This window comes from Triturus cristatus, chromosome 1_1 (genome assembly GCF_964204655.1).
Source record: "Triturus cristatus chromosome 1_1, aTriCri1.1, whole genome shotgun sequence".
In the NCBI taxonomy this organism is placed as follows: Eukaryota; Metazoa; Chordata; class Amphibia; order Caudata; family Salamandridae; genus Triturus; species Triturus cristatus.
The window spans coordinates 1,011,252,908-1,011,266,354 of NC_140579.1; positions in this window are offsets into that span (position 1 = coordinate 1,011,252,908).

The window sequence follows — 13,447 nt, forward strand, 5'->3', positions numbered from 1 at the left end:
ATAAGTGAAGCAAAGTATGTTTTAATGCCATGATGTCTGAAACACTTTTTGGTCTCTCGTCCCACTGCCTAATAAGAATAGGAAGGTAACCGTGGACAAACTTAAAAATATGCATTGGTTAAGAGGCAGACTAAAATATAGGAATCACTGGGGCAGAGTTGGATATAATGATAGAGCCGAACGTGATTGACTCTGCTCCAGCATTACCTGCTGCCTTTTAGAAACAGCTGCTGGTCATGGAATCGTTAGATGTCCCTTGTAGGTCAACCTGTATTTGTAACTGTGGATTTGCAGTCTTCGAAGCATTTGGACATCAAAGGGTCTTGTGCATGCCTACCACAGTTGTGCCATAGTCACATAGGCAGAGTATATCACTAATGCAAGTACACCTAAAACAAGCATTGACAAGGCCAATAGTTCTAGCATTGGCAAGCTGTTGCGATGGATTTAAAAAAAATTGCAAGCATGTGCCACAAAAGAATGCATAAACGTTGTGGTCATAATCTTGCTGTAAATATTTTAGATTTAAAAACAAATTAACCTTCTCATATATTTTAGTAGAACAGTATGGGTGCTTCATAGCAGGGAGGTGTACTTAGAACAAGTAAAAAACCTCTGATTGGTTTTAGTGCACATCTCCAAAAATGATTCTTGTTTGGTGCAAGGAAAGTGTGCTATTGACTTTGAATTACTTTAACATGAATGTATAGGTTAGACTCTCAAGGATGACTAAAACCCTGCAAAAAGTCAAACATTGGCATAGCCAATAGGTCTCGCCTTTGGAACCTTATAAGTATTTAGTTATGCAGCACAATATCCTTGGTGCAACAACATTAACTGTTGCATTGTTAAACACTTATAAGGTCCCAAAGGCGAGACCTATTGGCTATGCCAATGCTTGTTTAGATATATGATTCACTTAGGTGTGGACTGACTGGAAATCTTGTACAACCTGTGATTTCCAACCTGGAAAATAACATCTGTTACTGAAACTTCAGGAATATGGGCTACTTATGGCAGCCAAGTATCTGATGTTAACAAGCGTTTGCAAAGCCAATAGGTATTGCCCATGCAAGGTCTGTTGGCTTTGTCAATTCGTTTTTTGCCATGTTGTACGGCAGCGTGGTGAAATGAAAAAGGAGCGCTGTGACACAGCCAGCATTGACTCAGTAATAGCGTTTTTCTTTTACTTGGAGCCATAATGCACAGGAGCCGAACTGCTGTGCAACATGCCTAAAAAACATTGACAGAGCCGGTAGATTTTTCATAGGTGAGATCCATTAGCTTTGCCAATGCTTGTTTTATATAGTGCGAACTTGGAACTATCGAGCTTCACATGAGTACCAGATTACATTACAGTTTTTGTTTTAGGCATGGGGTGGTTGTGCTTTGCCAAAATCGCAGGATATTGGGCCAAGGCCGTGGTTCGCACCTGGTACCCTAATTTCAAAGACAGCAGGCCTAGCCGAAATTATTCCTCACGAATTATGATGTGATCTATGAAAGCCCAGAACTGGAAGCATGGTGTTCTGTTTGCAAGGAGCAATCGCCTCCTGGCTGCCCAATCTTTTCACTTTTCTAACTTCTGTTTTACATAGTGCTTGCTGTCGGGGTTAATTTTTACATGAATTCAAAGGTTGGTGGTGGGATTATGCCAATTTAAACCCTTCTGCTCAGCTTTTATATTAAGTCACAATTTAGCGACTCTATTTGTGGTGTCCACATGGAATGTTTCATAAATATTCCATGTCTCTTACATGCACCTAATTCACAACGGGATAAAATATGTGAAGTAAGTCCTAACAATATGTTACCGTTATAAGGCTGTGGGTTTATTAACCTGGGAAGGAGGGATGTCTGAATCGGCCCTGGCAGGCTACTCACTAGTGACCTTCTGGCAGATTAACTCACCGCCTTATTCATATTGAAGGGAAAACACGGGCCATTTTGAGCCTGTTTTTTGAAAGCTTTTCCTCCAATTTAACTTCACTGCCATTACTGCATTTCTATACAAAAACAATTGATCTATTTGAGGCCTCGCTATCCATTATAGAAGTCAATGCACAGTATGACCCAGTGGGGATGGAACAATTTTCAGAGTGAGGGTGCTGTCATCAATGTTACATCCCTGAAAACATAAGGATTGTGAAAAATCCAAGCGTCACGCAAAGAACAAGGGTAGCAAATGAGCCACGCCCATTAAGCCGGAGAGTGGTAGGGGTGTGGTACATGCAATGCGTAGCACAATGTTGCCAATATATCACTAACACATGGTGTGTTAGTGCCCTGTCATTTACAGACAGCACATTTGCTCAGACATTCAGTTTTACTGCTTAAACTATGTACCCAGAATATAATATGTGTAGGGTGATGGATAATATGTTTCATTTGCACATCACCAAGTAAAGCGTCTTGATTTGTATTGATCATATTAAAATGGTTGCTTCCATCACACTTCAGAATTATAAAACAACTGTGCTTTATCTGTGCTTTCCTAACTGCTGATAAAGTTTGAAATATTTGTAGAGTTCATCTACTGGTGTTGAAATTTTGACGTGTGTTAGGAAAAAATAGACATCATACATCCTTTCCTTTCTCACTCTGTACACCAGTAAGATTGTCACATCATTCAGTTTACAAAATCCTCGATCTTTGTAGTCTGAGAAAGAAAAGTAAGCACCACTGTCCATGTTAAAAGAATAAACCGCAATCTGTCAGAAGACACAGGCTGACATTTGACCTCTGTCTTTGAGCAACAGCAAATGTGACAAGATAAAAACAAAATGTAAATGCATCTTTGTTGCCGATTTACCTTCTGAACTCCTGCATGGTTATTCTGGGGCTGCAGCAGCACCCCTACTTACTGTTCCTATGATCTGGCCAGCCCCACTTTGAGAGTCTAAGTCCTTCCCATTGTCCTTGCTTTTATACAGTTCACTAATTCCTCTCTAGAATGTGCTGTGGATGGAGAGATATTTGTGTTTTAAGGCATTTGAACAGGGACTAATCATTAGCAGATTAGATTACAGTGCCTGCAGCACAGAGAACGACAGAGATGAATGGATGCTTAAAAACAAGCATTTACAATGCAATTGCTCTCGCCTTTGGGACCTTATATGTATTTAGCTATGCAGCACATTAGCCTGGGTCCTGAAACATCTACTGTTCTTTAACATGGTGGAAAGTAAGTACCAAACTGCGTGACACAACAGGTATGAGAATACATGGAGAGAAATATTGCCTTTCAGCGGGAAATGGTATATTCCAAAGCTCTGTTTTTAACATAAAATCAGGGCCTTCGGTGGTCATATCACTGAAAATACAAGATTTGAAAAAAATATTATTGTCTACGGGTGCTCGTGGAAGATTTCTATGGACTGGAATCTAGAGCATGCTAAAGTGATTCTGGTATTTTACTGACCTCTGCTGGTCATTTTCTATCAAGAAATTAAATAGAAGCAGTTTCCAGAAAACATTTAAAAAAGAAAGTCCCACTCCAGAAGGCAATTCTAGTATTTTACTGACCTCTACTGTACCTTTTTTTATTAAGACAGTTAAATAGAGGCAGTTGAACAGAAAAAAAAGTTCCTATGCGGAAGCAGGCAAGTCCTAGGGCTGATCTCCAGAGCCCACAAACTACATACTCATATATAAGTATATACTAATATATAAGTATATACTAAAGTATATACAAGAGGTCTCGAATGCTCGACCTAACAAGCAAAGACACAGGTGGAGGAACTGGTTGAACAAGCAATAATTACGGTGGAGAAAGATGAAAGAAATAAAGGTACCTCAGTCCCACCATGAGCAACAACAACAATCAGTACTTAGCCCATGCTGCCCCGAAAGGGGAAATGAATGAAGAGAAAGTGAAACCGGCACACACTGGCCAGTCAGATGCCAGCAAATAAGAGTGACACAGAAGCCAAACAATGGGGGCAGTGGGCGGGCTCCAAGCCCTTTTAGTTAACAAAATGTCTCACAATAGCCAGTACCTATGCTGTTTCAGGCATGACCTAAAAAGGAGGACTATTTTTTTACCAAGCTATTATCACCAGCTTTTCATATCTCGCCTGCCAACAGCGTATGCGCTGTCACTGTGAGGAGTTTCATTTACTACAAAGGGCTTGGAGCCTGGCCATTCCTTACCATTTCCTGGGCACCATTGTAACTCTTATTTGCTTCCCCCTAATTGGCCCAGCGGATGCCAAGTGTCACTTCCTTTTCTTTCTATAGAGGAAGAACCAAGCACAGATGTATTCATCTTAATTAGTGTCCATCCGCTGCTTGTGCTGTGATTGAGGTACTATTACTTCATCCTCTCCCATCCCTCTGTGTTGCTTCTTCACCTCCCACCCGCACATCCCGAAGTCTAGCTCCATAACACTGCTGGCAGCTGGCTCCATCTCCTCGATCCCCAACCATTACACTATGTGTTGCTCCCCCACTCTCTTGCTCCTCCCAGTTTAAAAAGCATTTATTTGTAAGCAAACAGTTCTCGCAGAAGCGTTGTACATACTAAAAAGCTCCTGTATTAGATCAAAGGGATGAGATGTTTACATAGATCTGAGGTCGAGTTAATTGGTAACATATTGTATTATAATTGTGTTTATGTAACACAAGGCTTTGAAGCGCTTTAGAGCAACTCAGGCAATACTCCACTTTAACTCAATGCCACTCAATGTCACTTCACTTGACTCCACTCAATGCGAATCCACCCAGTAACGCTCCAGTTCACTCCATGCCATCCCACTCAGTCCACTCCACTACGCTTCACTCAATGCAACTCCATTCCACTCCACTCTGTACCACTCCAATCCACTCCTTCAAAGCCAATCGACGTCTGTATCATAGGTGAAACCTATTGGCGTTGCCAATGCTTGTTGCTGTTGAGAGTAAACGTTTTCATTTTGAGCCGCGTCACTGATGTAAAAAAATCACTTCCCATATATAAAAGTATTCCTGATGTAACAAGGAAGAATGCGCAGTTTTGACTTTCCCCAGCTAACAGTCTATGAGCAAAAATGTAAATAAGGGCACAGTCTATGAGCAAAAATGTAAATAAGGGCACATGTGGCATGACGATGGTGAGAATGAGGGCAGTGCCTGCTGATTATGTTTTTACTGACGTTGGCTGTATACCGTTATGCTTGCCCCCCTCAGAGGGAGTCTGGCGTTGATTATATAGACCTCTACGAGGGCCTTTGCTAAAACGAGGTCTGTGAATGAAGTCCCGAGCAAGCCTTTCTACATCTTACCCTTTCTGAGTAGATTGAGTAATGCTAACGGACTACCATCTACTGGTAGCAGAGGGGATAGCAAACCTGCATAGAGGTGATAGAGCGCCATGTGATTCTGAGATTTGTAGGGGTGCATTATATTCACCGTTAGTCGGCACCCGCATATAATCGATCTATGTTTAGAAGCGCCGTAGAAATGAATTTGCTATAATCGTTTAACATAGAAGTGTTAGACGTGTAATAACGTTTTGCGAAGTTTAACATTGCAAGTTACAATGAATTTATTTAGTATAATGTAGATGAGTAGTTTTCACAAATCAATGTAATGGATTAAATGTGTGCCACGTTAGAATTAAAAAGTAGGTTGCTTATTTACAAGATGATCGTGTTGAATTAATGCTAAGAATGTGATTTTGTAGTGTGTTTAGATTTGCAAGGCCTAACTGCATATGTAGAAGAGAAGGCCTGTTCATTTCTTATTTTAGCTATATTTTATAGGCCGACAGGGATTTCTTGGTTAAGGCTTGAGTTGCAGTGAAATGTAAAACTTCAAGATGTGAAGAGCTTTTCTTTTTCGTTCCCATGTTTCTGTTGCAGGTGCAAGGACATTTAGCTCGTTAGTGAGAATAAGTCTTTGTTTTAGGAGTTGAGATACGGTGAGAAGTCCACAGGGGAGTGCATTGGAATGTGCAAATGTAAATCTTAGTATGGAAGGTGCCTGGACCCAAGGTCAAGCTAACGGACGATGGAAGATGAACAGCTCTGGATGGAAATTTACCGGAGGAAGACCTGGCTGAAGAGGTGTGCCGAAGGGCGTGTTCTACGATTTTGGGGTTTTGTATTAGGGACAGTCTCCCGTGGGTTGAGCAGATGAGGTTTAGGCGGGAAGCGAGAAGGAGCATCATAGATCGAGCTCTCACTAAGTGAAGACTTCTTAGGAAGTTTCACTCCTGACACCTTTTCCATGATTCTCTTGCTTGGGAGGGAATGCTAAGTAGGGATGCCACTTCAGAATAGAGTAGGAACAGAAATGTTTTGACTAATGATTCCAAAAATTGATATCAGTATAACGATTCTTTATTTGATGCTTTTAGAATCTGTAATTCTTTTTATTTTTAGTCGAATGCGAATCCTTCGTAGGTTGGCTTTTGTATTAGTGCCCATTTATCTTTTGTGCCTTGTATTGAGGTGCCTTTATGTCCAGATGTTTTTGCTCATAATAAAATCTCGGAAACTCTAGATTCTGAGTCCTCTACCCTTTAATGATTTCAAATTGCGGTAGATATATTCCGATAATTGTGTTTACTCCCTCTACGCTATTTGGCAAGTAAAAAGATCCTGGCGACCTGAGAGGGTTCTTGTAGATAATTGGTTAGACAAGAATCCGGCCCTATCAGTGGCAATGCATTTCAACCCCGTGTCTAGGATTGTGCTTTTCTGCACAAACAATATTGTGTACATATTGGTTTTATCTGTAGTTCAGAGTTTCCAGCTAATCCTACCTCCCCCCCCCCCGAATGTTTTTCCACGACAGTATTCTTTCACGAGTTCTAGTTGAAAATCAAAATGAAATGTGCCAGTTTAATCTGACAGCTGTTTTTTTGCAACTTTGAAGCTTGATTTGTTTTGTTTTTTAAACTTGAAATTATGCAAAAGTTCTGATTTCATTGTAAAACCCCACGTGCGTAAAAATATATACAGAAAACTCAGTTAAAATAGTACTAATAAGTATTCATAAGAATAGGAGAACGTTCACATAAGAAAAACTTTCCAAGTTAAAACACCCCTAGTCCCGACATCCAGTACCCTCAGCTATATTTGCACACAAACCGTGCAATGCCCCTAAACGACATCTGTCAAACGCTGATCCATTAGGGCCAGAAACATTACCGAATTTTGGTATAATCACTCTGTAAATCATTACTGTTATTTTCATGATATGTAAATTTATCTTATATGGATGTCGTGAAAATCAGGCCTGGCTTCAGCCTTGTGGACCAACATGGACGCCCATTTCTCAACCATTGAAGTCTTTGCTGCAAGTGCTTCGTGTAAAATTCGCTCTGCTGCGCACCTCAGTCTGGACACAGGGCCTCATTCCCAGTGACCCGGTGTGGCTGTAAATCCGCACCCCAGAGTCAACAATGCTGGGGCTCTAACTAACTCCATGGGTTTGGAATTCAAGGGAGCTATGCGTTGAACCTCCAGAATACCCAGATAAAACAGGAGGTACCGAGGGAATTGACAAATCAGGGTCTGATTCCCCGGCAATTGGTGTTGGACTGGCTTTCGGGCAGTCTGGCATTTCCAGAAGGGTCAGCTTAAAAGGGGAAGTGTGTTTTTTTTCAGTTCTGTCACAGTCCATTGAACAAAAAAGTCCACACACTGGCTTATAAAACTGGCCTGCCAGCCTGTCCAGAAGGCCAGAAAAAACTGCTGTAATTCCTCATTCTTCCCTGCAATTCCCCTGGAGATTTCGGCTGGAAACAGGACAGATCCGCAGTAACTTTAGGATGTCATTATTTGCTGCTAGTTCTGGTAAGGCTTACGTGATGGACCAAGTCTTACTCTCAGATCACCTTTTGCTGAAGGTAAAGGAATCCGGCACAGACCATCGGGGCGCACTGCAGGCCAAGTCCTGGCACCTACATACAGCTGAGCCCACGTACCCACGTCCTGGATTGCAGCTCTCCCTACGTTATTCAAAACCCTTTCTCTGAGTCGCAGTACCACGTCACATAGGGTCAGCCCTCTCCCCCTCGCTTTCAAATGATAAAACCACAGCATTGGAGAAGATAGCTAAATCTTAAGCTCGTTATGTGCAGGGCCACTGGAATTATGCGGCAGAAGAGGACCAAACTATCCTGCAAGAATAACTAAATTATGCAGCAAGAAAAGGCATGTTATGTGGCATAATGTGGCACAATTTGTAATAGTATTATTTCATTATTTTATCATTTTCACACCGGGTAACAGTGTCTGAGAAAAAACTTCACCGTAATTGGTTGCAATTTAACACCCAAATACAGTAATTAGCAACTGAAAGATGACCTGTGAAATTTTGCAAAAAGCCTTCTGATGCACAGGAACCTGAGTCGCCATATTTTTGTAACTTTTGATCCATTTGAGATAGAAACAGTTTTTTCTGTTAAAATCTGCAGATTATGCCACAGATGAAGGATTATGTGGCAAATCCATAATTATGTGAGAATTTCTGCAGCCGCAGAATTGCAGAATTCCAGTGGCACTGATAATACGTTATGTGATCAAAAGGGACCCCGAACGACCACACAAAAACACAATTGCTCACCGCTCAAGGCCAGATAGAATTGGTCCCACATTATAAATCGAGGGGAGCCCACGACATACTGAATCAAAGCGCAATAATAAGGTTACTCAAATCTCTTCCTGCCCTGAGACATATTACATCCAGGACTTGGAAAGAATTGAATTTAAACCTAACCCCAACCAAATAGGGGCCTGAAATAACAACAGCTACTTGGATACATTACTCTGTCATTGAACAGATCCTGAGACACAAGGAGGTATTTGCATCATGGGGTATAGAACTAAAAAAGGTGGAACCTCCTTGTTATCCTAGCCCCCTACAACACCCCTACAGCACAGAGGACGTATTAAAAGGTGCGAAAGGCCCTGAGAATCCGGACCAAACGAAGGATCATGCTCAATCTATAAGACAATTCACGATTACAATTTCACACTCAGAAACAGCTAATAAAGAGGACAACCATTATTGGAGATCCCTAAACACACAACAAGGAGCAGCATGAAAAAAAATCCATAAAAATACAAACACATTGCAGGACTGTAAAATCTGTTCCTGGAACGTGAACGGCCTAGCCTCTAAAATAGAGGAAATTGATTTTGCTGACTTCATCCTACAGTACGACATACTGCTATTGCAAGAAACTTGGCAGACAATACACACCCCAATTATAGGTTACAAAGAACATTTTATCCCAGCTAAAAAGGAGTCAGCACACGAAGAGCCAAAGGCGGCCTATCAATTTATTTCTCAACAGATATTTTATGGGAAGAAGAAAACATTGACTTAGACTCCAGCTGTATGCAATGTATTAAACTTACAGTCTCCATCACCTGCACCCTGCTAATTTTGAACATCTACATGCACCCAGCTTATAAGCATAAGGGGAGAGATATCCAACAATTGGAAGCCGCCATTAAAACCCTAAAGCTAATCTACCCACATGCCAATATAATATTGTCCTGGGATTTCAACATGAATTTGTTGCAAGCCCAAGAAAAAACCTACCCACCAATATAAAGGTCAGGAATGACAACACAACTAGACGTGACACTTCGGGTAAGAAATGCGCCGCACTACTGGATAAGCAATCATTGTATATTTTAAATGGTCGAGGTCCACAAGATAGCCCGGCAGCTTTTACAAGAGTGGCAGCAAATCAGGAGCAACCATCGACTTCACTCTAGCAGACCCAGACTTATTTCCCTTCGTTACAAACTTTTAAATAATAGAAAGAGTAGACAGCGACCACTATCCTCAATCTTTCATATTAAAAGCCCCAGCCAACCACTGCCCTCATACAACTCACCCAACTGTACAATTTAAACCGATTGACATGGAACAGCAACAGCGTAGAAGCAATTATGGAGCACTGCGCGGCTTTATTAGCCGCTACAGACGCAAATCCGTTAGGGATGGAGGCCTGGGAGTCCCTTAACAGCTTGAATAGAAAGTTTTCACACAGTCCTAGAAACCAAAAATCTGCCAGGATCAGCGGGTCAGTATGGTACACTCACGCCCTAAAGATAAAAAAAAGACAACTAAATAAAGCTCTCAGACAAATGCAAACTCATGGCCAACAACCCTCTCGGCAGGCCCTGACCATAATAAAAAACAAATGAGAAGCGTCCTAAAAAAAGAGATCCATGCAGCGAAACGCACATATAATGAGCAATTTTGGACAAAAATGCTTCATGTCAGCCGACACCAAAACTCAAAAGAGTTTTGGGCCCAAATCAACGTCCTATCAAACGGAAAAAATCAGCATTACAAGTCCGACATAACCAAGCATGCATGGAGAGCTCATATAGCGTCTACATTTAACACCCAGAAAGCCCCCGGGGCCACCGTCAAAAACGACACATTGAAGGCGAGATGGTTCAGCTCCAGAATCTCAAGAGACACCCCAATTAGAGAACATTGGACGGCGGAGACACCGAAACCAACTTTCCAGACCCCAGATTTCACCACTTGCAAATTAAATTTGATTGATCACAGCAACCTCCAAGTCAAACAACCTGAAGGTAAACTTCAGCGAGGTTCATCTGAAACACTAGGGTTAGATGAATCAATCCTCAATCTACAGATCACACAAAAACAAGTATTTAACACCATAAAAAAACAGAGGTCTGACGGGGCGCCGGGCCCAAACGGCCTGCCCAATGCCCTATTTAAAAAAGATCGAGCATTTTGGTCTAATCATCTATCATTACTGTTCGCTAACATTCTTGAATCTCACACTATCCCAGACTCTTGGCGAGGAAGCATATTACACCCAATATTTAAATCAGGGGCTCGTTCAAATCCCTCAAATTATAGGCTAATAGCCCTCATTGATGTTGAGGCCAAACTCTGTGCCGCAAACTTGCTGAAAAACCTAGAGGATTGGGTCGACAGCATCAAACTGATCCCCAATACACAAACAGGCTTCCGAGCTGGAATGGGCACCTCAACAATACATCTGCCGTCACGCTTTTGGCCAACCAAGCCATTGCCAACTCTAAAGTTCTGTATGCATGTTTTGTGGACCTCAAGGCAGCCTTCGACAAGGTCCCCAGACGAGCCCTGTGGGCAAAAATGGAATCCTGGGGAGTCCCCACAAACTTATTGAACGCAATAATCAACCTTTACTCAAAAACATGGGTTCAAATAAAAATGGGAGACGGTCGAACTTCAACATACAAAATCACTACAACCAATGGTTTAAAACAGGGGTGCGTCCTAGCCCCCTGTCTATTTAATATATATACAGCCGACTTAGATAATAACTTACGTTCGACATTAGGGGACCCAGCAAAACTGGGGAATGTGAGAATAGTAAGTCTGCAATATGCCGACGACATTGTGCTGTTATCCCAAATGCCCCGCGGCCTCCAACGTTTGATAAACCAACTAGCAGAATACACAGCTTCAAACCAATTAGACAGAACCTTAAAAAAAACAAAGGCTATGTGTTTTTCGAGTCCACACAAAAAGATACAAAAATTCACTTGGACGATCAATAGCAACTGCCTGGACCAGGAGGGTACATATAAATATCTGGGAATAATTTTGGACTGCCACCTTAATTACAAGCAATACCTAGAACAGCGGAAAATAAAAGGCAAACAGTTATTATTTGCATTTAAAACCCTGCAAAGAAAACTCAGTGACTGTTCAACGCCCCATTTCCTAAAGGTCGCGGCATCAAAATTCATACCTTCAATCACATACGGTTCAGAACTCCTAAACACAAAGGACGCAACAATTCTGACCATCGCCCAAACCAGTCTCTTCAAAAATCTATTTAAAATTCCGCGCCACATTTCTCAAGCCCGGATCAGATTAGAATTTGGGTTAAAAAACTAGATCCCGTCAAGACAAGAATCGCTGGTAAAATATTACTGGAGAATGCGGGCAGCAGAGGAAGAGTCTCTGGCACATTACTTCTGGCTGGAGGTTGAAAGGCAATCCAGATTGTGTAACTCGGTTTATCTATCTTTAAAGCAATCGATTGAAGCCTTAAAGTAAGAGGAAGCTTGGCACACAATACCATCCTACCCAGAGTTCAAACGAATAGTCAATAAAACGATCAATCGGATATCTCAAGAAAAGGATAAAGCCTCATTGACCACGAAAACCAATGCATGGATTGTGTTGCCAACATAAAAAATGTTAAAGCCTCAACCATACCTGTCGGAACATTTTGCAAATCGCATGAAGCAGCAACTGACCTTACTGAGACTGGGAGTTTACTTAACTAAAGACCTAATCCCAAAATGGAAATGGACCTGGCCCTCAATGGATTGCCACCTTTGTGGACAAGGAGACTAATCATTGCTCCACCTACTTTGCATTTGTCCAGCATTATTATCCATACGGAAAGAACTTTTGCGGCAAATAATGAAAAGAGAACAAATAAGGACTTGTAGATCCGCCGTAATAAAATGTTTAGGAGGCTCGACAGTACAATTGGCATGTAAAGCAATAACGTTTTTGGAGTCTAGCTGCAAACGAACTAGAAAAGAGACAGAGAACTTGAACCGGCAAAGCGTGCAAAGTGATAAAGTGTAGTTAATCAATCCGCAGCCTACATAAGAACAACTTATCTTATAGCTTGACTCACTATTCTAAGACTGAAGGAACCAATTGTATTCTGCTTTAAAAAAAAAGTTTTATCACATATTTTAACGAGAATTTATCAATTAATCTGTATCTTGCTTATGAATTTTACGCGTTTTAGCGGTTATGCTGCTCTTTTATGATTTAAATTACATCAATAAAGTAATTTCTACACGTGATCATAAGGTTCATTGGCATGGCCAGGTTTGTCTATGGGCCGGTTTCCTACCCACATTGCATATGACTGATATTTTAATGTCCCTGCCTGTACAAAAATTAGGAAAATAATCTAAAGCCGGTATTTTTTATCCTTATTGGTATATACCTCAAACCACAGACAAAAATAAACCATTTAAAAGTGCTCTAGCGCTTCCCTAATTAATGATCTCTGACTGAAAGTAAAGTAAAACAAAAATAGAAACGTCATGTTACAATTGAATGCAGAGGACTTTTATAAGGCTTTCTATTTAAGTATCACGTCTGGGGCTTTGCAAAATTCTAAAAGACGAACAAAAAGCGGGTATTTGTCTATAGGAGAGGGGGCAACCCCAGGCCTGGCTCCTGAAGCCCGGTAATCGGTGCAGTGTGCGCAGGCTCGCCCGCTCGCTGAGGAATCACAAGATGTCGGCCCTGAGCGCAGGCACAGTGCGCAGGATCCCCGGAGCCTCGAACCTTGGCTCCTTCCGCCTCTGGAGCGCGGCCCGGGCGCGGGCGTGCATGACGTCTCTGACACAGCCCCTCCGCTCTTTGGGATATTATTTCGCCTTTTTAGGTCGAGGACCATCCGGTCTGCCGAAGGCAGAACCGGAAGTCGGAG